The sequence below is a fragment of the Neodiprion fabricii genome, chromosome 3 (genome assembly GCF_021155785.1).
Source record: "Neodiprion fabricii isolate iyNeoFabr1 chromosome 3, iyNeoFabr1.1, whole genome shotgun sequence".
NCBI lineage: Eukaryota > Metazoa > Arthropoda > Insecta > Hymenoptera > Diprionidae > Neodiprion > Neodiprion fabricii.
The window spans coordinates 40902430-40925756 of NC_060241.1; the positions used below are offsets into that span (position 1 = coordinate 40902430).

Sequence of the window (23327 nt, forward strand, 5' to 3'; positions counted from 1 at the left end):
CTCCCAGGAGTCGTAATCGTCGAATCGGGTCGAGCTATGAACAATGATTTCAATGCGGTGGGCGAAAGTTGGAAATGCTCGAGGTTGTTCGTATAAACAACAGATTTACCGACAAGAGTTCATCGCCTGGCTCGTTCATCAACGCTCGTTTGCATCGCATTGCTCAATTATCAAACGAGTTATCTCTTATTCGCATTCTCCGCTCATATTTCTTTTCTATCATAATAATTTCTCTACCGCTTTCATTATTATTATATAGCATGTGAGTAGGTTTTAAGTATATGTCTAGCTATCCGCGAGCAGGTGGGCTACTCAGATAAGATCACGTTGTGATAATTCTTCCGCCTTTCGTTAATATGTAACGACGAAACCTGGCTTGGGGTAATTATTTATTTTCGTAATTACACGAATACATCGTTACTCACCCAGTATGCGTAACTTGGCGTTTACAGGCATCCGAATACGCACGTAATTGTGAAGGAATCAATCCTAGGTTTTTGACAAACTTGATACGTACAATGTTAAAAATATACTTTTGTTCTGTACCCATTTATAGCTAACTAACTGCATTTCTACTCAATTCTTTCAATTTTTAATATTTAAACGTTTCATACAATGGATAACGGAGGTATAAGTAAACAGATCTTGGAAAGATAATTAAAGTCTCGGTTGGTTTAACATTATCATCGCTTTAATCGCATCTGCAGCTCTTTGCATAGGTAATTATAACTACTCTGAATAATCACACGGATGTTTTATATACCGCGAACTTGGAATGCCTTACCAATTAACTAAACGGCAACGAACCGACGATCTTCAGAGTCATGCGCGATCGCGATATGGAGTATTAATGCGATGCGCATGATTCTCTGGCTTTTAATTATACTGACCTATACAGGTGCACTAAGCTTCTGGTCATGGTCTTCTCATCTACCCAGGACAACCATTTTACTCGGGGCTTCGGCTTCATTTTTCCCGTAGGCATAACACTTGGCGCAAAGCCTCTTTATCTTCTTGCCCTCACTTACGTTTTACCCCTGTTGATGCTGACAGACACGGAATTGTATCTATCCTCCTGTAACGGGTGGCGTAGAACTTTCGTCAGTTTTCTGCTTGGAAGATGGATGGGTGAATATAGAAGATGAAGAAGAAAACGAAGATATAGAAGGAAAGGCGAAGAGGGGTGCTCACATTGCAGACACGGTACCTCGGATATATATTTGAAATACCTCGGCGTGATGCATGATTTCACAGAAATGTGCTGCGGGAGGCTGGTCATAACGCTGGGTAACAACAACGCCATGCTGGTTTACCTGGAGTACGTACGTTGGTCGTACCTCGTGTGGGAAACCTGGGTAATCTACCAACACGATGCATTATGTATTTATGGCTGAGCTTAGTTGGGAATTACTCTCTTGGCGTAATGATTTCTAGCGAATAGTACCTCGGGAATGTTACACATGTACCTACGTCTGATTTATCATTCATGGCAGCCATTTTCTTCAACATTATGTCTCTTTACACTTTCTGCGCAAATACGATGGTTCATCTTTCTGTCTCGAAGGAACTTCTTGAGGCAATGGCTACCCTTAGCCATTCAAAATTTTACCAGAAAAAAAACGAATAGAAAGTTGCAGCCTAATTCCTTACTCAGCAATTTCATTCAAGGAGAATGATGCTAGTTCACTTCGGAAGGTCCTAATTATTCTTTATATAAGTTACCGCGTTGGCTTTCTAAATCATAGTTTAGCGAGTTGGGCATCAGCATCGTGATTACACCCACAGGCCATATCACACGCGCGTTATACGTTATACTATTAAAATGCATACGATTATATTTCGAATTCATGTATACGATATAATATACTATACGTGATACAGATACCAGAATGGTTTCTGACTTCGAGCTGATGTTTTCTACCGATGGCACAACTTTGACACATGGACAAATTACACACAGAGTCGGTCATTCATTTGAAACCGTTATTCATCCAAGATTCATGGAGGATTGTTGAGAGTGTTGTAAGATGTGTGCCTCGAAGACTATTGTCTACTCAACGTAAGAATATGCCTTGATAGCATGATGTGGCTTCAAAACGCAAAGTGCGCAAACCCCGAAGCGCGGGTTTTTTCTCCACCATGGTTCCGTTTCTCCTTTTAGGATCTCTCGAGTATCCCTTCCCTTCCCTCTCACCCTTGTCCCGGGTAGACGGCGATGCTGGGTAATAAGCAGTTCGTTCCCCGCGGAACAATTCGATTAATTCAAGAGAGGTCCGTTCGGAGACCGATGGAACCGCAACTTCGAGGCCGGCTGCTCGGCGTTGCCGAGCATTACCGGCGCGTATAGGTAATGACAGTGTTTGGTCCCATTGCCCGAACGTGACTTCGATACGGTGATCATGCCTCGACGACGGGCTAGGTTGGTATAAGGCACCCGCCACGAAACGAATATATTTACCTGCGGATCCTCGTTTCACAGCTACGCTCTCTCTATCCTCGGCATCTTTTCACACGAGCAGAAGTCCTACGCACCTGCCTTGGTTAGGTACATACGCGTAGGTCCATACACGCGTCTACGCAATAACGGCGTCAATTCAGGCTTCTGAAAAATTGTAACGGAGGTCACTCTTACCATCTCTGTTCTCTTTTCACCTCGATTTGACTTCTGGTTATTTTAGTTTTTCAACAGTAAGAAACGCCTTGACATTCAGCCTATTGGTAATTGCGATCCTACGGTCATCGCACATAATATCAATATATTGGCAGCAAGTAACCCAGATATCGTTATAAAATGTGGACTAGACGAATAGCAACAGTCACTTGAATGAGAATATGAAGATGTGAAATCATCTTTTTGGTAATCGTCTGCATGTTACGCTTACACTCAAGGAAGTAGGCCTCTTTGAGTAGGGGGGATGTCAGGCTGAAGGGGGTTCCTGTAATCCGAGAATGTTTCTCATCTCCTTTTTCTTCTCGCTCTCGCTCTTCCGCTTTATCTGCCTCTCCTACTCCTCTTTCTCCAGGATGAAATCGTCCGCGTGTGATCTCTGGCAGTTCAAACCGTGCGACGCGATGCCCATCCCCCAGTTTCTTTGACAAAGCCGACATCCCTGAGAACGACGTCAACGACCCATGCTAAGGTATGGGGTACATGACAGAATCAAAAAACAAACATATGGGTAAATAACAGTTGGTGAAAGCGATTAGGTACCGAAACTTGGTAGAAATAGAAGACAACTATTGCTTGAAGAAATCAATCCCGGATCTTCCGAACACATTTGTCAATGGTCAAGGTTTAAAGATTCAAACAGTGTTCAAATTGGGCGTTGCGTATAAATGAAGAGGTAGAAAAATCTTATAACCGTACAAAGTCCACCTTCTTCGGTCCAAACAAAATGATCCTTTGTCTCTTGGTATTAACAAGTACAACAGCAAAGACTCCTAAAATTATACCCAAGTAGGTATACTTAGTGTAGAAACATGAGTATATCACATTGCACACCTTGTGCCGTATCTGTTGATTCACAATCAGCGTTGGCTCTCAGCGATTGCACGACTTTAAATCAGGTTGAAGCGGCCGATTGGTATTGACACCGGTGATTAAAGTCTCGCACTGCGTTTGTAGCTTGACCGTATGATGAGGGTGAAGAGAAGAGTTGTTTGCTCGGTGCAGAGCACGTGAGTATAAGCTAGTCATGCGGTCGCAAAGCTGTAATTTAATTGATCATATTTAAATGTAACTTTTTAATGTCTGTCTTCCCAGCTGGAATTAGCGTCAAGCCTCAGGGCCCCCGGTGTTGTAGCGCTGGCAATAGTGGCGATGATGGCTGCTGAGAACCTATCCAAGTCCGGTGGGCCTCTCATCGATAGGGCCGGAACGTTATTTCATCTTGAAACTCAGCACTCTCTGAGTGATTAATCGGATCCCTCGAGAAACTCTTTAACTTTAGCTCGAAGCTGCAGATGCTCAAAGTATCTCGTCCCCACTTGCCAGCCCGCCGACTTACAGTTTTGTGAAACGTGCTCGCTTGATTGCCGTCGAGAACAGACAGATATCTGCGCTGCGATCCTTCTCTTCATTGGACTGCCAATTTGTATATTTTCAGCGAAATTATTTGAAATACAAGACGTAGGGAATCGGGGAAATTCAGAAACGTTTGGAATGAAAATTTTTCCAAAATTTTAATCTTGTCTTGACTTATTAACAAGTATCATTTTCATAAATGGTCTTTTTCGGTTTTAAATTAAATCAGGTTATTGAGCTTTGCAATCAGAACTCAGAATTGGCGGAATCGATCGCAGTTAAAATGTACTGAACTATCCATGTCCAGTCCCTGTTTAAAAAGATTACGGGTGACATTGAATCAAATGTATTTGGAGTACGGACATATAAATTTCCAAATGTTTTGATGTATTGTATGTTTGTCTGAACCTGTTGATTTAATTTCATATACATTTAGTTAGATCGTATCGTATCATACATATGCACAGTATTATCATGCTTGCACTGGCAGATGTAGCTAATAAGAAGCCAAGTGGTTAAAGTATTATTGAACACTGCCTTCTTAAAGTTTCGCGGCTTACGTTAGTTACGCCTATGGCGCTATCATAAGAGCTTATAAAGACTGACGTGAACAAGACTTGGAAGGACAAATTGATTAAATGTAAGACGTTGGAAACTTATAGTTATAATTTACCTTCGTGGTTATTGTAATTATCTATAATTTGTCGGTATTATTTTGTCGAAATTTTTTTCGAAATCGATAATACATAATAGAAGTCATGGTAATTTCCCATTTTATCATTTCGTACTCGTTGACAAAATTAGCTGATGATTCATTGGTTATCATTCAAAGTAAACAATATTCAAAGTATGGCGACATCGTAACGATTTCTACCTCGTTCTGAAACGGTTAAACTTATAACAGTGGAAATAATTCGTCGATGGCTGGGAAAGATGAGGGATCAACTTCAAGGCCAGATGTGTTTTCTTGCGATAGTGTCGGTAGATGAAAGTAACGGATGGAGACGAAAACTACTACAAAAGTAATACCTTTAGCATCGACAAATCAGATAAGGAAACGAGGAATGGGAAAGGAAAGCGTTTACTAGACACAGTAGTAGTAGTAGTTGTTGTAGTGGAGCAGAGAATATGCAGGAAAGAAAGGATGGAGAGTTCCGAAAAATTATTTGCAAATATACCGATAAATGTATGTAAATATACAAGTTGGAAAACGTAAACGATTTTGAATGTAACATTTGAAATTGTGAATTTATTTTTAAACTACAGGTTTCGTTAAAAGTCACGCCAAATGCTGATCAAAGGAAATGATACAACAGTATCGAAATCGTAGTATAAAACCTGCAAAGCTGTAAGCCTCGATTTATCATACCTGAATGCAACCTCATTTTATTTTGCTGTAGTAACCCTTCTTGCGTCTACAAGCAGTTGCACACATTAATTATTTTCGAGCAGGTTTCAATCGGATTTTCTTGAAATATGTCGTACATTATTGGTGATTTCGTACAAGCTAGCCATTTTTGTTAGCTTAGAGATGATAATGAGGTGCCGCATGCAATGGCATGAACCTGAATTTGGTTTCAACAGCCACGGTTCATGATCCGTCGTAAGAACCGCAAACTCTGCTATACCGTGTTCACGGAGTGCCTCGGCATTCAGATTCATACCGGTCTTATTACTCAGGATAATCTGAGGTATATTATATAAGTGGAAGGGATCGGAGTCTTGATTTAGCCTTAATTAGAGCAGGCTTTGCCTCACCTCAGCTTACCGTGCTTCGAGAGAGTGAGAGAGAAAGATAGAGAGAGAGGAGAGAGAGAGAGAGAGAGAGAGAGAGAGAGAGAGAGAGAGAGAGAGAGAGAGAGAGAGAGAGAGAGAGAGAGAGAGAGAGAGAAAGAGAGAGCAAGCGGGCCGGGGGGGGAGGGGTAGGGGGGAATATACAGAATGAGTTCTGTTCAGAGTGTAATCACGCGAGGTCCATTGCGGTGCTTGGACTTCGGTTTCATTGTTCGCGAGTAGTGAATCTGCTTGGTTGCAGGTTGCCGCTTAGACTGTCGGTCGGTTGGCCGGTCGCCTCGCAGAGATTCCCGTTTGGAGCAAACAACGCAAAAACTACCGGCTCCGCGCATTGTCCTCAGTTCGCGACGGCAACAGCAGCGGCAGTAGATGCAGCAGCTTCAGCTCCTCGCATGCATACCGCCGCAGGCCGATTTGATTTTTAAATGCAAACAAATCTACATTGTCGCAAAAGCGCCGCCACCCGTCACTCAACCCCTTGACTCTCTTGATCCACTATTCTTCTCTCTTACCCATCGTTCGTCACTGCGGCCTTCGGTATTGGGAACTGGCTCCACGGATTTTTTTCAATCATCGAACCAGCCCGACTCTCCGCTGCAAGACCGACATCTCCCAGTACTAACCGTGGACTCCCAAGTGGCAGTGCCCTCGATGACTCTGCCTTCGTCCTGCCACTACCGTAGATTTCCCTTTGAATCTTAACTTTCTTTTGGATTCAAAAAATGACCCGTCAATAGTGGCCGAAGGTTTATTTTCAAAGCTTATCGCAATAGCAAGAAATCTGAAATTGAACTATCTTCAATTGATCTGCATTCCTTTTACTACTCTGCACTTTCAAAAAGAATTCGAACTCTTCGCCCCCCTCTTTTCTTCCTCATCCTCCGTTTATTTCTTAAACTCCGTGTGTGGCGAAAACTTCGCTAGAGGAAAATCGTTGTATTAACGCATCAATCGTGAATACACCTGTGACAGCCAATAGCCGTAGAGTAGAAGCGGAGAATAATTGAAAGAAGACGGTACGATGTAAGACCCGCGGAGCTGGCGGAGCTTGTTTGTCCACCGTCATTATCATCAAGCATTAGGCTATACGTCGCTTATGTCTTCTGATCTTGTAATTGTTCCTCTTCTTTCCTTCCTTTTTACCAGCCTTCCGTACATTCTTTTATACCTTTTGGCTCGTATCATCGGAATGCTTCTTCAGAAGCTGTCTAGTTTTTCGTATACGCCGTGCAGCATACATATCGTACCTTGATCTGGCTTCTGGGTTACATTATTTCATTTTTTTCCCCCTCCAATTGTACACAATAAATTTATCTACGATTCTACACGTTCGCTTACGGTTTCTTCTCGCGACTTCAAAGCTACGCTGGCTCTCTAAAGTTGTAATATTCTGTGAGCAGGCCATCACTGACTCATTCCTGAATTCACGTAAGAATTTGAGTAATGAAAAATTCAATTTCACTACTGCGACATCTTTGTATGTTCTGATTTTTCAGAAAACAGTATAAGGTATTCAATTAACCTTCAGTCGGTGGTGGTGATCAAGGCGTGTCAGGATCCGTTACCTTTCCGGCACTGCGGTTAAACGGTATCGAAGGGATTCCGTTAGAGTGTCATGCCGGAAATGACAGTGGGTTCGATCGCTGGGATTGAATCCCGTAGACGCCTGTACGCGCACCCGTGATTATGGTTCTAGGTTTATGCTTTTTTTCGCAATAGCTAGGTACAGAGTAGGTACCGTGGTACAAATTCCGATTGTTAGACGATTACGATTGAGGTTAGTATAACGCAGGAGGATGTAATTTCGCCCTTAGATTCTCCGCGAGATGTAATTTTCGATAGAAGCCGCGGTGTAATTGCCCCGGGGACACATAACTGCATGCCCGCGACGATGCTCGAGGACTGCAGCTTGTCTTCTTCTGCAGCAGGAGCTGGAGAAGGTGAATCGCGGACGAGGAACCCTCATAACTTATGAAACAAAGCTGAGCGCTGACGAGTAATTGCCTTGGATTAATGAGACGGCATAATTGCACGATAATAGTCGATCGTTTTATTAGGCGCGTCGCCACAGAGCCGCCGACCCGGTACGCCGCCGTACTCCACAGCATTATACGTGCTTCGAAGACGCCCGAGTATGTTTGGCTGTTCAAATATGACGATTGCGGATGTTCAACATCCACGAACGTCGCTTCAACGACTTCGGTATCAATGTTGAAAGTACGAGATCAAATAAGACCGTCAGCGTTCTCAAATATCATAATGAAAATCCGTTGAGAGTGAGCCAACGAACAGGCTTGCATGATTCTCTGTTACCAAGTATCACGAAGAGTCATTATCCTTGCACTTACGGTATCCGTGCAGTAAGACGTGTGTTTGAAATTGCGATGTGAAAACGCCAACATTATAAGTCGTCTCAAAATTTCCCAACGATATCACGACGAATGTCAACGGCACTGATACATGCGATTTTCATTCACACTTATAAAGCGACATCAATGATATAGTACACTCCGATTGACGGTGTTGTTGAAATTTTAAAATCAAGACGATCATGTTGAAATTCGAAGTCCGGATTATTGGCGATGCGCCAGCGTAATTCTCTCGTTCTCAATGTGATCGAATGACGTATAATTCATAAAAGTAATATATAAGATACAGACAAGAGCTGTCGTCAGCCGGTGCTCATAAGTAGAAACGAAATTGATGCGTTTCGCACGTTTCAGAAACAACGACGGAATTACTCTGCGAGCCGCGTTCAAATATCATTCAGCCACCTACTACCTGCATCCTACCGACCCACCTGCCCACCTGTAATCGCATCCACTATGTACGTACAGCCAGCGGGGACAGAATGGACGCGGTGACGTCCGCTGACGCTCTTGCGGCGTTTGATCTCACCGCCACTGTCGGCATCTGATTAGCATCCTCTCCCTCCCCCCTCCCCCCTACCTTTGAGGGTGGCTCAAGGAGGGCCGAGGGGAGAGAGTCGCGATGTCACCGCTGACGAGAGCCCGTCTGAGTTATTCTGCTCGGCGACATCATTTAAATGTCCCTTTGCGGAGCAGTTGAGTTTTTAGTCGTCATCTCCGAGAAGGCAAGCAAGCCGTCGCGTCGCAGTGCTTCTCGTTCAGTCTCCTGTATTCTCATCCTTATATTCTTCTCTCTAACCCACGTGGATCGGCGGGGCGTAGGGGGGGGGGGGGGGGAGTTGCAGCTCGCTGAGATTGCGCTGGTATGCGACGAGACGAACCGACGACGGTTGGGTTGCGAATGCTATACAGTTTCAGACCACCGCGAGGGGGCATTTTCCACTTGCGAGGAAAGAACTCCCGGTAGTCCGATCCTCTTTTCATAGAACTGAGAACTGTCGAACGAAGAGTAATTACCTAAGAACACTTTATACGACTGCTTATTATTCAACTGACATGTATAATTTACTTACAAATTATTTTAATTTGAATTTGAATCCGGATGAACAATTGGTGCGTATAACAAGTTTGTGCAGTGTTTTTATTCTCATTCTTTCTGCTCTGCTCTGAAATACGAAGTTGAAGAAAAAATGAAATCACTTTAGCTTCGAAATATATTCGATACGAAATTTGCAATACTTCAGAATAATATGAAAATGTGCAGCAATTTTTGATACTCAAATGGCTCTCGTGATGTTCGAAAATTGCGAGAACTTGAAGTATTATTCATTAACTTTGCAAGCTTGACGACGAGTAATCGACTGTCGTATTATGTTGTACAACAATCAATCAATAATTCAGGCTTCTGTTGAGTCAACGAAGTATTCATATAATTAGCGTATGCAGAGAACTTGATCTTACCAACCACTCGCATTCGTCATACTTACAGTGATATCTGGTTGATCAATCAGTATGCATCAAGTGGCATAAATGATTACCTATTTCTGAATATTCATTAGAATTGAAGTTCTCGAGAAGAAATGGTAATATTGAATTAGCGCTCCACACGAGAAAGACTGATTGGAATAACTCACACCTACGAAACGATTTGAATCTGAAGGAAGCGATTGTACACCGAACGCCGATGACAAAGTTCACGTAGAATATGTAGGAGTCGGCTGCACCCCGAACGCTCACTTATTGCGCGAGGGAAGATTGAGATACACGGTGTTGCGAAACTCGAGGTTAGAGAGAGGAACCGAGTTTCGGAGCGTTGAGAGGCCATGAAGACGTACGGACACTCCGCGAGTAGAACGGTCTTCTCCGCACCGTTGAAAGGATGAGCCCCGGCCCATCGGTAAGAAGCGGTAGACCGCGAGGACTGCGAGATATCGCGATCACCGTACACCGTACGCTCAGATCTATTTGATACGATAAGCGGATCTTACGACCTGACGCTGTAGCTCCACTGGAGCGGCGAGGTTGATAGCGCGGAGCCACGGCTTACGACCGCGACGCGGCGCTGAGGTCGGTTTTCTCGCAGGCGCGGACAAAGCTCAGTCTTATCGAGGAACGCGTGCACCGTGACGTCGACACCGAACGTCGTGGCCAGACTACTTGCTTACTCGCTGGCTGCCGCACCGTGGCCTCTGCGTAAATTATACAACCGGTGTGTACTTACCCGAAGATTTACAGGCTGACCGGCGATTTCTTTGATTTACTATACTCGATGGAGCCTCGGGACTCTGCGAGCTCAGCGCGATTTGAAATATGCAACAGGATATGACGAGGAGTAAGAAGGGGAATCGCGCGGCGCGAGGATACTCGGGTCTAAACGGTTCATTGCTCTGCGAGTGTATCAGTGAATCGAGGTGAGTAAACGCTTTGCTTGAACTAAATTAAACCTATTGATTCATGCGTACGGCGATCAAGATATTCATTAACTCGCTATTAGCTGTAGGTAATTTACAATCTCCCACCGCCCTACCCTAGTTACTCATGACGATATAACCAGTTGCCAAATGCAAAAGTAGCAAACATTTTTCACGGAATTCGTCACGGTATCATGTTGAATAGTAAACCTCTATTATCTCGAAACTGCTGTTGGTGCTGAAAACTGGTGGTTTCAGGCAATGCTTGCGTCTTGTGACCAAAGCAGTAAATATTGCAACAAGAACTGCATGGTCATAGCAATGACGATGAATATTCTTTTCCAAAGAAGTTGTAGCAGCTTTCAAGACGGGAGACGATCTCGCAATATATTTGACCAGAACCTTGTGATTGTCCTCGTCTAATTGCAAGCCCGTGTTAGTCTAACGATGTTGGAACGTACTAAGAAGTTCTCGAATCACTTACGCTATTCTCGCTAAAATTCCACCTGCATATCTAATATACGTCTATAGACAGCCGTATGCATGTACAAAGGCTATATTTCGTTTAGTACGACGTGGTACATATCACGGCTGTTCACACGAGATGTCGAACGCAGTATGGTGCCGTGGTAAGTTGGTCTTGTAATACGGCCAGTACGATGGAATCGGAGTGTAAACAAGTGCCAAAACGACGCACAGGAATGTCGGTATAGCGGAGTAAGTTAAGGGGGCACCCCGTTGCGACTAAACGTATGCAGCGTGTATACGAACATCAGGTATCAATATTTATCGCTCGTTTGCTGGATCGGCGGCGGGCGCGAAAGGTACAACGTCTCCCGTCGGGGTCAGGGGTCGTCCTTCACCAGCCTCCGTCTCCGGCTCGAAGACACCTCTGCAATCGCGATTCACGCCGGGGTCCCGCATCCCTTTGGCTATCAGTCTCTTCGGCCCACCGACAGACGGACCCCGGCTGCTGGCTGCTGGCTGCTGGCTTCGCCGAACGGCGAACGGCGAACGATGGCAGTGGCGTAACGACTCTGCGGATCATTAGTTACTGCGGAACTACCAAAACCAATGCAATTATCGGCTCCGAAATTTATTCCTTTAATCTCAGCCGACCAGCACCCTACCATCCCGGCTTCCTCAAGATTGCCAATGGCTCACCACAGCCTTCGACAACCTCACCATCGACATCAGGCCAAGAGAACCCGTCCTCGATATAGCCGTTGTCGCCGCAACCGGAATACAACCGCCACCACAGTACAGATGCAACTAATTCTTTCCGCCCCCAATCATTCCACCAATCCGACCAATTCCCGGACCTTAACACCGCTGGTATACCTTATACGCGCGGATATATGGATACTTGGCTCTTTTACGGCTTCTACTTACTTCACGAAGGCAGGAGGTTCTGGCTGTACTGAGTATCTCTAGGATTTGAAAATAAAACATTACCTCACTGTACCCTCATTTTGTCGGTGATTGCGACTCCGATATTTTTCTAATTACAATGAATATTATACATGCAAGGCGTATATTAAGACGTCAACCGCAGTAGAGTGTACGAAGCAAAATACTTGATAAAGAAAAAATCATGCAGTGTATCACAAAGGCATTGATATCGTCGACACGATGTTTGCGGTGAATTTTTAATTTCAACAACTGATTTCAAACCGTAAATTTCCTAATATTTCTCTGTATATCTAGTAAAAATATATGTATCATAAAAAACGATTGATCTAGGCAACGATCGTTTTTTAAATGGCAGTTTTTAAAGCACACTGTGAGTGGTCTCATTCTCCGATTCTACACTTGCATTATAAATTTACCGACAGTATACATGTATATGTATAGGTATGCATGGGTACCGTGTAACCGAGAAGTTGTTTTCACATATTTGTGAACAACCCAAATTTTAATCTTACCGTAGGAAAAGTACTTCCCGCTTTCTCTACCTTCCGATGATGGTTCAGATTGTTCGTTACCTTGTATACTTTCAGAATGAAGAAATCACTGCGACTGGTCTGCGCTCTGGCTAACCGTATGCCGAAGGGGATGCTGGAGGATGATTGTAGAGAGAGAAATATTATATTTCGTGAAGCGTCGCATCTCGGCTCAATCAAGCAGATCCTGAAGGCAGTAGAGGCGAGTAGAATCAGCAAAGATGAAGATATTAGTTGACGGTGTACGGCGTGCGATGCACAGGGTGCTAAGGACTCGAGGCTCCGAGTTCTTCTGCTCCCCCAGGGACTCATTGTCCGACCTAATAATCGCAACTTTTAATTGAATTTCGCAGCCCGCTGTCGAACCTAGAGTCAACTTGGGTATCTGATTGCGAGTCTGGCCGTGCTCCCGCACAATCCCTGAAGCACATGCTTCGGTGTACTATGTTCACGGGAAACTAAAGACAGAAAAACAAGTTCAATTTAATTCACCGTGACAACAATCAGAAATATTCTAATTCAGACTCATTCCAAATGGTGGGAAAAATTTACATACATTTCTTTTACAGTCTCGCAGTTGTGTATCGGCACATGACATTTTCTCTGGAGCAGCTTCAGAAAAGTCTTCCCCTCATTGTTAACATTAATTATTCATACACGTACATTCTGATTCTTCGTATGTAACAGTCATTCAAAGCCGCATTCAAGATTGCAACGTACATACCTGCGGAGTATAACAATATCGAACCCTCGGGAATTGGGTCGCCATCTACATAACGCTTCGACTTCAATGAACAGAGTGACCAGAGTGATAATCTTATGAAAAATCGGGAATTACGTTTCTGATTGCTACCAACCCTGCGAAAGGTGTGATCGTTTCGAGTATATAGACGTAGCCACTGTTGTCACGGTTTGTACATCGTTTCCGTTTCCGCTTTTCAAGGGTCTATCATCGATTATTATCATGGCGCATCGGTATTTCTGTTTCTTTTCTCGACCGGAGCGACGCGACGCGACGGTAGTGAGGTTAAAGGAGAGTCAAATGGTTTATTCAATCTCGGTTCCAAGTATAACCGTTGATCTGTGGCTAGATGGGCGGGAGGGGTATAAAGCGACAAGCAACGACCATACAGGTTAAATATGGCCAAAGGGAGGGAACAGAATGTCTTGCCGATAGACATTAATTACAATACACGATTGGCTTAATTGCATTCTTTATGTGGCTGCTGTGCCAGCTCCATTAAGGTAATTTCTTTGCCCACCAAGCGCATGGCACAGGGCATACAGGAATGGATTTTGTAATCGATCCGGTTCATTCAGATTCAATGCCCATTATTACGATATTATACGTTGAGCGAGGTCATGTTTGCCAAAGAATCCAAAGAACCTTATATCTCGCCTGCAATATCGAGCTGGTACTCAACTACCTTGTACCTGTGCTAACAGCTCGCGCTACGTCACCCCTTCGCAGAAGAGAGCCTTTCAACGAATGCCTTCGCAGGCATATACGGTATACCTATACTACCCACATTCTGTACCTGCGTACGTACTATCTACGCCGCGTTCTACGTAACAACCGTGCGGAGGTGCGAGGGTGCGAGGATCGTATCTCTGTCTTTCTTTTCACGCAACAGGTATTCCTATCCTCTGTTCGCCATTCCGCCAGTGATGATCACGAATCATTACCTGCACGAATCGCACGAATTTCGTATTAGCCCATGTCACCACAAGTCCGATCAATCTGTTCATTCGTGTTCTCCTGGCCCAATCTAGCACCGTTATAAAATTTATTCCAAAGTATGAAAAATGATCGTAGGCTCGAGGCATCGGGGCAACTTTGAGCAGAGTATCTGACTACGAACAATTACTCCACGATGGACAGCGCAATTACCACAACGCTGTATTTCAAGGCAAATTCTAATGGCAATGAAATTGTCGTTCTTGCGCGGAAGTTGGGTACAGCTATGTAGGTTGCATTGATTTTCAAGAACTGTCTAAGATGGTTGGTGTGGTGCTCGCAGGATGGCGCTGCGAGTGTCTTGAATACTTTGTTATGCTCGCTTGAAGATGTCTCGACGACGCGACGCCTTCGCCTGCGGGCACCGGTATACTCAAGAGGCTCCCTGCAAAACGATGCACGGAAAGGTGAATGAGGAGAGACGGAGAGAGTAGAGCCGAAGTACATTCCGCTTTGAACGGGTGCGTGCCGCGGATGACTGCGGCGTGACACCGTGACGTCATATCCGGCATAACGCGTGACGGCTAGGTAGGTGGCCTTCCCTCTTTCGATCTCTACGTATTTTTCTCTCTCTTTTCACTTTTACTGCATATGCATTTCGACTGGAATCAGCCTTCGATCTTCTTGATTCTTAGTTCATTGCGTTTGGAAATCACAGATGAGTACAATGTTGAGGGAATACTTTGATTGGATGGGTATCTTGTTGAGTAAAGCAGTTTTGTACCCTCATCTTATACTACAGAATCAATTGCTGGTCTTGAGGTTGACGCCTGGACACCGACGGAGAGGGAAAGGCTGGAAATTAAATTGACGCTTTAGGTTTTCGTATTGTGTTTTTCGTCTCAATCTTAACGAAAATGCTGAATATTGTGCACATTTCCAACACCTTCTACTGTTTACAGTCACTACGAAAAAGCACGTACCGATGGATCTTAGAGACCTTGTTATATACCAAGCGGATAACAAACGACTGGCATGGCGAGACAAGGTGGAAGACATGTCAGTTTATGGTAGTTAGTTTATTGCTCAATGTATTTTATGAATCGTAAAGATCATCACAGAATCGAGTACGATACTCGGACTCATGTCCAACAACGGACCATTATGGATATCGTCCGGAAATGCAGGGTCCAAAAGTTTGCCTTCCGACTTGACGAAGCCTATAATTAATTATCTGCCGTTACTCAACATGCCACGTAACTGAAAAACCTTAGGTGTGGTTGATGCAAAAATTGTTTTGTGACCACTATCTACTTCTTGTTAATCGTTATTATTGGAAAATCGTCAGGACGGTAATAAAAACAGTGAAATATGTGTGAACTAGTTATGGACAACTAGGGTATTCGGTCTAACTGTAAAAGCGGAATGAGTCATTAGCAAGCGTGTTATCCTTAATCCTAAGTTAATTACAGAGCAAATTATTAGAGCCACTGTGCGGAAATGTAATGAATAATTAACATGTAATTCATATCCCTGGGTTGTTTTGTTCGATCCCTTCATTTCTTGCTCGGGACAAAAATCACCCTACCGAGTGGTGCATGCTTTGCGCGTAATGAATAAACATGTAGTACGTAGACGATACTGTAGCATGACAGAATTTACTCACTCAATTATATTAGAATATTATATTCAACTAATCAACGAATCGATTAATAATGCGGGATAAAACCGTATTCTATATTCTATTTTACAGATCTTTCAGTCGTCAGTTTTGGCGAGAATGGCGGGGAGGGGCGGGGGGGGGGGGGGGGGGGGGCGGAGGTACAGCTTGGACGGTCTAAGATCATACCTATTTTTAGAAGTTTTTTTTAAAGAAAATGAAAACACTTAGAGCAACTTTAGTTTGTGGACTTTATTATTCATAGTTCATAAAACATTTTACAATGTTTTCCTTAAAACTAATGACAAAGTAGTGCCATAGCGCATATAAGTAGCGAACGGCCACATTTTCAATCCAGTGGCGCAGATTCCTCGGTCAATTTTTATACGATCGATTTGAAATTTTGACACGATCTTTGAAACTTACTTATCGATTTGAGCTCGTGGCTAGATTTTTGAATTTCAAGCTCAACATTTTTTTAATAAAATTTTTTCAATCATTTTTGGTCAAAAAATGAAATTTTTTATTCCTAATCGTATATTTGTGACATTTTTTTTCAACTTTTGGGCTACGAGGTCGAGCCCGAAAAAATGTTTGCAGCTCAAAATATGTCCCCATCTGTTACAGATTGGACAGTGATGTCAGGAGATGCGCCACCGCTAAAGCCCTCGACTTCGGAGTTGTTCGCTACTTGCATGCGCCATGTCGCCATTTTGTTAATAATTTGAATGAAGAAATTCAAAAGTGTTCTTGTAACTATAAATAACAAACTCGAATTGTTTCGAGTATTTTCATTTTCTTAAAAAAGAAATCTAAAAATATTATAAACTCCTATAATATTTGGTTTGTAGCATATCACTCAAGTAATTGAAAGTTAATGAATGTTAATGTTATGATATATAATATTTTATCTGAATATAACGTCAGTACATAAGCCCTTATAAATTAAAATAAGGCGAACACAGAAACGAATTATTTATTTATTTATCTGAAAACAGATTCATTCTAATTTCTATACATCATGTGTCAAAATACGCTTAAAATAGTACGAACCCATTAATATCCAACATAATTACACTATTCGTTATCCATGTATTTTATTCCTTTATCCTGTTTCATTGTTGTTGAAGAAATTAATATTCGATTGATATCGTATATAAATGTAACCATCTGACTTGTCTTGCCAATTTATTGCTTCAATTTCTTCATCCGAACTAAGATAGTTGTAATATCCTTGATTAAGTTCCAACGCCCTGGAAAGGATATCTGCTCTCGGCACTTATATTGACACTTCGTTCGTTTAAAAAAAATTATTGCCACCAACAATTGACATTCAAAATTAGAAATATAATCCTGCACGTTGGTCGGAGTGTCATACTACTGGTGCCAGGAATATTTGCTTGTATTTGGCAGACCCTAAACGTGCTCGTAACACATAGCGTGGTCTAAAAATGAGGAATGAAGTCCAGATTTGCATTTTAATTCTATGGACATCACAGTTTTTCCCGCCAATCGAAACGGCGATGCGGTGATTTAAGGATCGATAGCAATCCAATGTACGGCATGCAAGACCGACGGCGGCCCGCGGCATCAAGGTGTAGGTATATTTTGCACGCGAGTCACGATGACGGGATTTAATCTACCAGTAGCGACGATTTCCATGATTTATCAACTCCGACTTGGTGTAATTATTCTCGGGGAATCGGTGCAGAGTACTGGAGTATAGCTGCAGTTAGGATATGGCAAGTCGTTGGCTGGTGCACGCACGAGATACTCGAATAGTGGGAGCCCCGACGGATTGACAGACTCCGATCAAGAGGGAATGACGAAGGCTGTACATAAACGCATATAAACTGTGCAAATGTGTAGAGGGTATGCACCATCTAAGCAACGGACACCGTGGGAACTGGAACTTGGAAGTTGGCACCGCGTCGGGAATAACCGGCCTTCTGCTAGGAAACCGTAAAGAAAAATCTAACCGTCGTTATGCCGCGGTAAGAGAGAGAGAGAGAAAGAGACACTCTTAATAATAAGATAAAACAAACGTAGATGGATGGCATCAGACTTGAACTGCATACGAATTGCCGATTAATATGTCACAATTTTATAAATGTTACCTGGAATCGAATTCTTTCGAAACCTAGAGTCTTCCTGGATATTTCACACGTTCTGGGGTTGAACTTTCGTGGAGGAAATTATTGACGGTAGAATCTTGATATCGTAGGTGAGTTGTCCCACTGTTTCTTAGAGATTTTACAAATTTCATGCTACAGAAATGGGTCCGAATGTTTTTTCCAAATTTTCCATTATATCAATCAAAATTTTTCCACGCCACTTTCACAAGCTTGCTAAATCATGATTCTCGTTGGTATCCTGCGTTTTTTTTCTGGATTTCCAATTTTACAAGTTTGAGGCAGTTCTTGGATACGTTTCGTGAATATTTCACGATTGCTACGCAATTGTTCCGACGTATGATGCATGATGTTTAACAGATTCGAGCAATTTCCTCGAATGTTTAAATGGAGTTGATCGGACTGAATTCGCTTGGTCACACACAGATTTCTGGAGCTGTTTTAATTTTGATATTGCCGGGTAAGTTACAAGTAGTAAAATGCAGGTTGGAATATGTCAGTAGCTTCCGGCGAAAATTTGATGTGATAAGATTAGAAACCAACTAGAAAAGAATACTGAAGACATTGGTGAATAATTTGAAGTGTTGACAAACATTTTTTCAGCCAATTTCAGCTCAGCTTATATTTAAAAGTTGTACATTTAACGTAATAAGTACGAGGTGTGCGTCTCTCGGACGGGATGACTTTTTGATCGGCCATTGCATATTTTGTAAGAAAGCTGCGAAGCTCGAATAGCCCCTGTTCCGCTGCAGCGGGGAATGCGGAAGACGATAGGTCGTCATCGCGGGTGGCGGGGATGAGAAAACGTCGGGGGCGCCGGCGCTCGATCTGCATACGCGTCGCGACGCCGCCGCGCCGCGCGCGCCTCCGGCCAACTCCTGTGCCTGCAGCAGCTAGGTAGGTATACAGCCGCGGGGTTGGGTGAAAGGCATACATACATACAAGTATACATATCCTACGTAAATCGTCGGCGAACAGGGGGTGCGACGATGTTATCGACCAATCCAGCCCTCCCGGCTGACCTGCGTACATCAGCGTGGCGCCACCCCTGGACCACCCACCCCCATCCACCCCCTCACCTCTAACCATCCACTCGCCCCCGCCATATTGTAAAATATGGATCGCGGAGGTGCACTCCCACCCCTTACCCCGGCGACCAGCGGCAGAAGGGCGTTTCTACCCTCGACGCGCCGCGTTGCAGTAAAATACTCGAGGACAAACCTCCGATGCTCCAAGAATTCGTCCTGACGTTTAGTTTCCATTTTTTCCTTCTTTAAATAACGCCTTCTCTCAAAACGAATCCTTTGACGCAAGCTGGACTCGTCATTAGCGCCAGGTACGCGCTGCCGTGGAGCGAAAATTCGAGTCCAAGCTCGGCGACGCTCTCAGACCGTCAAGTGTGACTTACGACTTTTCGATTCGAGGGAATCGGCGGGTGGCTTGCGGAAAGTCGAGGGTCTGGTGAGGGTGTCGGGTGAAAGAGGCAGGAATATTCAGCGTCACGGCGCCATCTTGATAAGAGTTACGAGGCGTGGCTCGCGAGATATATTTCATAAGGAGCACCCCGTGCTACTTGCTGCCAGCTCCCCAATGCCCAAGATAAATTCGTGCACCGCGGCAAAACTTTCATAATATCGAACAAGGTGGAATATACGTTATACCTACCTTGGTGTGTACCTACGCCCGTTACTCGCTCGACGTAGCTTATTACAGGGCGAAATATTCCGGTCACAACGGTCGTACTTCGTAACATTTATAATACTTACTCTGTTGTAAATTCAAGAATCCGGATCTAGACACTCTTAATACTCGAAGAGGAAAATTCTCAACGAAATCAGATATATCCTTTGGCTCTTAATCGTCTAGGACAAAGGACTCGAAGAAGAAATCTTAATAAATCAACAGTTGTCTAATTCTTTCGTGCAGTTGAATAAGCCCAAGTTTCATGCGAAGCTACATATTTATGGATTATCCGTACTTGCATAGAATGGGGATCGATCAGGTTTAACTCAGCCCTTCGTGTCGCAAACAGTCTAAACTAATCTTTTGCACAGTAGTCAACGGCGCAGACAGGCCGGTAAGTATTGAAAAACTTCTCTGTACTCGTTTTATTTCTTCTGCATGCATTAGCTTACCTCTTGTATATCAACAACTTTTTTTGATTCTATACTTTCCAGAACGAGTGAAATGATTGTACGAAAGTCACCAAATACATGGATGATGAATTGATACTAATTAAATGGCAATGAATTATTACTGATTAGCGTACATCGACGTACGAAAATATCGGCAATACGTGAGAAATTCACTATTCCACCTATTGCAGGTAGTCAACGCGTCATTATTCCTCGCATGTCACTCCTCAAGGTCTCAACCTGCGCAGAAACCAAGTACAGCATCCGTTTTCATCTTTTCGTTATACCTTTCTTTGCAAACCGTTTGGCAAAACATTATTTCAATATCAACTGTTCCAGCTTTAATGAGCCACCCGCTAACGTAGCCACGTCGTTTTCACGAGAGTTTCGTAAACGCAATTGTCTTTCTGGCTCATGCCGTGTTGTAGTTTATTAATCAGTTTTTCACTTCGCATCTAGATGCAAGAGGTAAGGCGAAAAGTTGATGAATTTATTTTCCAAAATAAGTCACCTACCGGTCACTCACAACATCGAATTGGAATTGAAATTGGAAATCATTGAAAATCATCGATAACAACTGGTAATCGATTGTAAGTTTTAGTCTTGGTTACCTCAGATTAAAAATTTTTCACTCAAAATAGATCAGATAGCGTATCGGACAACAAGGGAAAAAGCTCATAAGCAAAAGTTCAAGTTTTGGGGTGATCCAGTCTGGCTGTGCGCAGGTTTAAGGGAAAGATGATAGGAGTTCATCTGCTTGGGATAGTTTCGATGAAAGACGGACAGAGGCAGAATTTACAGCGGTGAACGAGGACAATGGGTTTTTCGGTCTAGCTGGATGACTCGAGTCGCTTTCGCGGATGCGATAGTGTGTGTAGGGGATCGTGTCTACGTGTTGGGATGTCGTTTGATGTTGCCGCTCGCTGCGTAACAAGCGGAAATCCGAAGCTACGCGAAACACCTACAGGGTCATTTATTGAATGCTGGACGTCCGACCTATGAGCGAGAGTGAGAGCCTCTTGTGCGGGCTTCAGGTAAAATCTGACGCATCGGTCGCATGCGTGGTCAGTATTCAATAAATGACCCTGTAGCCGAGAGTGTTCGCGTAGACGTACACATGGAGTGGGCGGATGGACGGACGCTTATCTACACCTGCACCTTACACTTTCCTTCCTGCCGCTGTAGTGTCTCACGAATCACGATCCCAGGAGACCGCCAGTTTCAAATATATCGATAGAAACTTGTAGACACCTGCGGAATACGAAAATTGTGCCAAAGGCAAAGAATTGCAAAATTATAAATTACCGCAGCTGAAACGGTGGGAACGGAAATCAAAAAGTGAATTATGTAAAACGTGAATAAAGTTGAACGACGGTTGAAATAGGACTTTTTAAACTCTCAAAGCACCTTTACACTTTTCTGTTATCCATCGCAAAATTGATTTTCCCCGTGTAATCTCCTTCTTTAATCATATCCCACGATTGACACTCGATCGTTTGGGAATTTCGTTTATCACACGTACCTTACACCGCGGATATTGGAAGAAATGTCGTTTGTCACGCGGAGAAAATGTCGGAAATGAACACGGTAGAAGAATCGAGAAAATCGACGACGTACGGTTCATATAAGAAAACGAAAATGCTGGGGAATTCTTGTGGTCAAATAATTTCATATGAAAAACACGTCAATACGTGATTCGACCATCTTCGTGGTTTCGACTAGCCTACGCGGCGGGCGCATAGGTTACACCGCCCAATAATACTTCTGTACATTGCTTTACTTGGATAGGAATAGATAACATATACCTATGTCATATGTATGGGTGTATGAGAGAGGTATAGACGCGTATTCGGACAATGCCTACGATGCCGGGTAGTAAAAATCTGCGAGCGACATTGGGCGATAAGCAGCGGGTGTAGGTATAGGTAGAGTGTAGTCGAGCGTCGCCGGTCAAGGGGGTCAAGGGGAGAGAATAGGGCCCCACGGCCCGTATAACTCCGATAACGACCATCCGCCACCATAAACCCTCCGCACCCTGCCCTTTCACTCGGCAAATGCCCCTCCCGCCTCCTTCAGCCCCTCTCGCATATTCCTCTACAGTCCACGCACCCCGGCCCCGTGTCGTGCAATTCTTCCTATATTCACCCTCGCGTACCGCCAACCACTGTACCAAATTATTACTCCAATCTTTGAATTCGTCCGTTCAAACCTGCAGGACGTATCAAGATGTTCGTGTCGCCGGTATGGGAATCGTCAATGGGCTAAAAGAATGGAAAGAAGAAGGAAAAAAAAAAAAGAAGAAAGTGAACAACAATTATTCGCCGATACGTGAGCTACGTGATCTACGTGAGCCAAATGACCTTGTTTTATTTTAATAAAACGGTGTTGTAAGAGATGAAACAGAGAAAATTTTCTTGCTGAGTCAACGAAATGATACATACGGTAGAACCTCGTTTATCCGACCTTCGATTAAACGAGGATCTGCGTTATCCAAGGCATGATCCGAATCATCCGTGCACTCATTGTCGGTATCAACCGAGATGTATCCTCGGATAATCAGAAGAAAACTCGTACAAGGAGTTCTGCTATCAGGAGTTTTTTGTCAATATATGATGAGAAATCGTGAACTTTGATAAAAATTCCTCACAATAATTGATTAAACCGCGAGACATGAAAGCAATTATCCGAGAATGATTGAAGAACATAATGGATAATTTTTTGCTTTACTCATACACCTCCGTGTCTTCCCCGATTCGTAGTCTAGTCGGATGGGTAGGTAGAGCCTGAATTAGCCAAAGGGTAACACGTCAATGTATACACGTAGAATGCCGATGCACGGTTCCGGTCGAAGTGATGGCTTTGAAGAAGATCCAGATCCAGCAGTGACCTTACCGGGATGGATGACTGGCACTCGGATGACTCCAGCGCAGGTCTCAGGCTCAACTTTATCCTAGGACTCTGCTTACGGTGTTCATGATATCTTAGAGACAAGCTTGCCTAGGTTGGCTCTGTCACTGACGACTTGAATCACCTAAAACTATAAGCTGTCTCGTGGCAAAATTGACCTCGCCCATCGATCGTACAATAATCTAAACAAGTGGCAGTGCCTATCTTGGCGTTGCAGCGTTTTGGCTTTCAGGACCCAAGTATCATAATGCCCTCGAATCAAAGAAGACGCCGG

General features: G+C 43.6%; 1 long non-coding RNA gene across 1 annotated transcript; it reads right to left on the bottom strand.

Moving 5' to 3' along the window:
• Positions 1–372: 372 nt before the first annotated feature.
• LOC124177178 lies at positions 373–4101 on the bottom strand. The gene is made up of 2 exons (XR_006869544.1): positions 3503–4101; positions 373–3135 (listed from the first exon to the last, which is right to left on the bottom strand). It is a non-coding gene; the product is annotated as an uncharacterized LOC124177178 (long non-coding RNA).
• Between the last annotated feature and the right edge of the window lie 19226 nt (positions 4102–23327).